The 5,662-nt window shown below is 35.7% G+C and overlaps 1 long non-coding RNA gene across 1 annotated transcript; it reads right to left on the reverse strand.

Annotated features, from left to right (window-relative positions):
* Window positions 1-426: 426 nt before the first annotated feature.
* LOC113077755 (uncharacterized) lies at window positions 427-2,599 on the reverse strand. Its single transcript, XR_003281384.1, has 5 exons — window positions 2,439-2,599; window positions 1,698-1,752; window positions 1,535-1,574; window positions 1,033-1,131; window positions 427-611 (listed from the first exon to the last, which is right to left on the reverse strand). It is a non-coding gene; the product is annotated as an uncharacterized LOC113077755 (long non-coding RNA).
* Between the last annotated feature and the right edge of the window lie 3,063 nt (window positions 2,600-5,662).

A 5,662-nucleotide genomic window follows, 5' to 3' on the forward strand; every position in this document is an offset into this window, starting at 1 on the left:
ATAAGTGCTATATTAGTCAGTTAGATAAACCTAATTTTCTTGGTATATGTAACGTATTTATGTGTTGCTACAAGTAACCTGTACTCATTTTAGTTTGGTTTTATGAACTTTATGCTCATAGTAAATTTAACCTAATCAAATGTGAATAAACATTTTAATTAAGTCCTGGCTATTACCTCAGAAAATAGATCTAAATGTCTATATTCTAAGCAGTACAGTAAATCACTTTACATAAACAGACTTTATCAATAACAATTACAAATTCAATTGAAGAAGAAAAAGATGGGAAGACAGATTAAAGACAATAACATTTATTCAATGTCAACTAGTGTCACTTTTAACAGTGCCTACAAAACATACAAAAGTATGCATAGGGTCCAATCCCACAAAGAGCCTGTGATATATCTCAGAAGTATACACCAGATATGAGTGATATTAGAGGTTGTGGGCATAGACAAGTCCAAACAGGAGGTTTTCTACAGGTTTGGCACACCTCTGACCATGGGCTGTCCTTCAACTGTGATAATCCCAATCGTGTTTGGCTGATGGCGCATGTATATTTTCAGTGGGGAACTGCCAAGCTCAGCGTGCACCTCTGTTTCATCATGACTCTATTGGGGAGATAAAAAAGAATCAAGAGTTTGGTCAGACAAACAGGTATTGAGATGAATATAGCAGACTGGTTGAAGACAGATACGACACAAAGTCAAAGTTGTACTTTTTAGTTGCTTAAGGTGATGGATACTAGATGGATACTTTGACTAGAGCATGTGACCAGAGTGAAGTCTACCATGACAATGTCATAGAGTGTTGGTACTATACTATCATGATCTACTGTAGCATGAGTGTTGTCTTTTCTGGTTCAAAGGATACATTACAATAAAACAATGCAATTTTCCTTGCCTGTACCTTATTGGTCATCACATTACTGTATTAAATATATTTCAAGAACAAAGTAATTACCCCATATCATCACAATAGTAATAACATACAGACAGAAATTAGATAAGTAGCTTTAAGCCCAGTACATACATGGTGGACACTGATGAGGTCTTCCTTTCCCTCCCACATGTACTCAATCAGGCATCTCAGTACCACTTCTCTCCTTTTCTCCACATAGCCAGACGGATCCTGTCAACAAGTAAAATCTGATCAAAATTCACTGCCTGATGACAGTATCACAAATCAGAGAACCTCTGTATTTCAACCATTCAATTGCTGTAAAAGGTTCCACTATACATACACCACTACCACTGTTCTGTACAAGATCTCACACTATCACCAGCATCTCACAAAATTGAGATTTAACTGACCATGTAGGCTGTATTTATCAGTATGAATCAAGCTTCTATTAGTGCAGTAGTAGGAGGCAGAAAGGTGATCATATCTGCCTTCTATTGGTGGTTGGTACATAAAACCTACTTCAGAAATGTAATTGTATGGAGCCAACACTATTGTTTGCAATTTTACCTATGTTTTACTTACCTGGGAATAATTATAGCTTTAACTGTATCTATTCTGAAGTTTTTCTTACCTGTATCTGAAGACCCCAGGTAACAAAAACGCTTGGTTACCTAAAGACAGAAAAAATATGCATGTTAGAATAAGTTTAAAAATCAGTGGTAAATGTAAAATATTTAAGTAACAGGTTAAAAATAGTTTTATGGTTTTGAGCCAGTGCTATCAAATGCACTTACAACTCCGCTGCTGATAACACGAGGACCCCACGACAGCTGCATGCCCCACCGGAGACTGTGTTATTAAGATGAAATTAAATAAGTCAAGTCACCTTTATTTACAGTACACAGCACTTTGAAATATATATATATATATATATATATATATATATATATATATATATATATATATATATATATATATATATATATATATATAAAAAGTCTTCTTTGTTGCCTTTTTCTCTATCACACTTTAGAAAACATTATATATCACCTGAAAACATAAAATCTCAAAATTCATCCTTTGAAACCCATTTTAAATTCATCTACCATGAAAATTGTACATCAAAATCATGTTACAAAATGTTTTCAGTCGTGAATTATAGGTTTGGATCATGCACTTTCAAGTCTATGTTCAAAAATGTGAATGGCAGTTAACACGGTAAGTTAACGCTAACTAACGATTAAAAGTGATATTATTGGTAAAATTAAAGCCAAAGTAGTCTTAAAACATAACAGGCATTACTAAAGCACTTGTTTAATTTCATATTAACAACACGGTCTTAACTGCTGTTGTCTTCTGATCGTTGCATACAAGACTTCACTGCTTAGCACTGTGTAGCCAGCTTAGCTTGCCATGTGTGCAGGATAGCTAGCTATACAGTACAATTTGCGAACCTTACTTTAGCTTCCTATTTGAGTGAACGATTTTGCGTGACTTTACATCACCAATAAATTGCCAAAACTTGCACATCTTACCGTGTTAATCAGTCTGTGAAATTTAGATCCGCTGCAGCTTTCAAACAGTTGAAGTGCCGAGGAAGCATCTCCCTTGGAAAGTCCCCGCCAGTGAAAAAGGGATAAATCCAACTTAATTTTTATGTGTTTTTTATTTCAAATATTTAAGTTTGATGAACACACATGCCACATTGACAGCTGCTCAAATAAATTGTGTATTTCAACTCACTTTTATAACAACAAACTCATACAAAAAGCTACCCAAATAAATTGCTATTGTTTTACTTAAAATATATTGTTATGTAAAAAGTGATATGTTTTAAGTAAAGAGGAAGTATATTTATACTTTTTAGTATAAAACAAATAAAATAAACTAGATTACAACTATTTAAAATATATAAAACCTACTGTGTGGGTGTAGCACTTTTTACAGTGTATGTACAGCCTGTAGATGATTATAGGGCTTGTAGAAACTCTAATGTACAGTCATCATTCAGGTTCTCTCCATGAGCATACGAATGTAGTGATGCCAGCCGCAGTGTCAGCCTTCACCAGCAGATTTCTATGTGAGAGCACGGCTATAGGAATGCAGGACAGATGAATGCTTTTGCTCCAGGCTCTGTCTGTCTGTCTCGCTTTCAGATGTTCAGACATAGTCAACCTGTTCCGAGTGTTGCCCCACTGCACAGAACTCTCCTTTTGACCATTCACTTGTCTGTCAAAGCATAACTCATCACTTCACAGAGATGTCAGTTTAAGATGCAGTCTATCCGTCTGATTTCTCGCTGCTGTTTTCTCTTTGTGCTATTACGCTTTGTTGTTTTTTATAACATCTTCCAAAAGTTTTAAATCATTACTGATAACTCAACAAGGAGATTTAAATGTTCTAAAGTTTTTGCAGTAATTATAGCTATATTTAAAACTAAAATTATCTTTTAATTTTATCTTTTTTTATATATATACATTTTGAAATGCAAAGTAATTGCAATGCTCTGACAAACCACTATAGATTTGGTGTCACTATAGAACCATTGAATGCAGTTTACAGGTTTCATAGGAAGAGAATGATGAATGCCAAATGAGTCATTTTGGAAATCGAATACTTTAATGGGAGCGGACGATGTAGCTCAACATGAGAGCCAGTGCAAACGCAATGACATGAGAAATAAGACCTCATCATGTTTTAAAGAAGAGTGTCTTGATTAAGTGATAAAAAATAGCGGATTATGGGCACAGAACGTAAAAAAAACAAAACTCTGAGACATTTACAGTCACACACAGGTGTAGTAGTGTGCAAACTACCACATGGGATGTTTTAGATAGCTAAAAGAATTCACATGTTCAAGTTTTTTGAAAAGAGTATAATTTAAAAATAGAAAATGTATATTATATTATATTATATTATATTATATTATATTATATTATATTATATTATATTATATTATATTATTGACATCTAATTATTAATTACATCTAATCTATTATTATTATTATTATTATTATATATTTTTTTATATAAGTTACATTAAAAAAATGTTATTAGTAAAAAATGCATCTTTTAGTTACATCAAGGGTCAAATCAACTATAAATAGCTCATTAAAGTTAAAAGTTTCACACTTTTGTGTGTGTGTGTGTGTGCTGCACAGGTCTGGTATAGAGAATGTTTTTGATCAGGTGGCCGAAACCGAAATGTCTGCCCAATAGAGAACAGTTTTGCTCAGAAAGAAAAAAATAAAATAAAATAGCGGGAACATTGCTTGTGAGCTACAAAGAATCATGCAGCTCTGGCCTCACTTGCCCAATTCAATGACGTTTAACACCTTGGTAAACAGTAAGGAGGGGCTCAATGGATGTAAATGGAAGTTGAGTTATAGGTCATGTCCCTCTGGATCATTTCCTGCCTAATTGGAAAGTCGGTCAGGTTCTGTCCTAATAGCTTTGTCTAGGCAGGATGTCCATCTTTAGCAAGATCAGACCTGTTTTTTTTTTTTTAAATCCCTCTGTCTGCATCTCCATATAGACTGATTAAGCTATTGTGATTTGGGACATTTTTTTGGTGTTTTGCTAGTGTTCAAGCCAGCACAGTCACATAACACTGTCACTAAACTCTCTGTTGTCTAAAATGGTTACTGTTTGTGTTTTTAACAGTGTTTTTATATCGCTGTAGATGAAGTGACCCCAACTAAGCAAGCCAGAGGCGACGGCAGCAAGGAACCGAAACTCCATCGGTGACAGAATGGAGAAAAAAACCTTGGGAGAAACCAGGCTCAGTTGGGGGGCCAGTTCTCCTCTGACCAGACGAAACCAGTATTTAATTCCAGGCTGCAGCAAAGTCAGATTGTGCAGAAGAATCATCTGTTTCCTGTGGTCTTGTCCTGGTGCTCCTCTGAGACAAGGTCTTTACAGGGGATCTGTATCTGGGGCTCTAGTTGTCCTGGTCTCCGCTGTCTTTCAGGGCAGTAGAGGTCCTTTCTAGGTGCTGATCCACCATCATGTCTGGATACGTACTGGATCCGGGTGACTGCAGTGACCCTCTGATCTGGATACAGACTGGATCTGGTGGCTACGGTGACCTCGGAATAAGACAGAAACAGACTAATATTAGCGTAGATGCCATTCTTTTAATGATGTAGCAAGTACATTGGGTGTTATGGGAAGTGTCCCCGGTTCCGGTTTACCTAATTAATGCAGCCTAAAAATCCTTTAACGGATTTGGATGTTAAAAGCATATTAGTGTGTTATGTGTAAGCCAGGTTAAAGAGATGGGTCTTTAATCTAGATTTAAACTGCAAGAGTGTGTCTGCCTCCCGAACAATGTTAGGTAAGTTATTCCAGAGTTTAGGCACCAAATAGAAAAAGGATCTGCCATCCGCAGTTGATTTTGATATTCTAGGTATTATCAAATTGCCTGAGTTTTGAGAACGTAGCGGACGTAGAGGATTATAATGTAAAAGGAGCTCATTCAAATACTGAGGTGCTAAACCTTTCAGGGCTTTATAAGTAAGATTTTTCCACATGAACTGGAACATGAATCTGCTGTTCAGTGGGGGAAATATGTATTTGATCCCCTGCTAATTTTGTAAGTTTGCCCACTTACAAAGAAATGAAGGGTCTGTATCTGTATAAACACATTATATACCAACCAGCAAGAATTCTGGCTCCCACAGATTAGTTATGTGCCCATGTGGAACATAGATTAGTACTGTCACTTTAATAAGTTACTCGTCGGCTTGTTAGGTGTATA

This window comes from Carassius auratus, unplaced genomic scaffold, assembly GCF_003368295.1.
Source record: "Carassius auratus strain Wakin unplaced genomic scaffold, ASM336829v1 scaf_tig00023192, whole genome shotgun sequence".
NCBI classification, from domain to species: domain Eukaryota; kingdom Metazoa; phylum Chordata; class Actinopteri; order Cypriniformes; family Cyprinidae; genus Carassius; species Carassius auratus.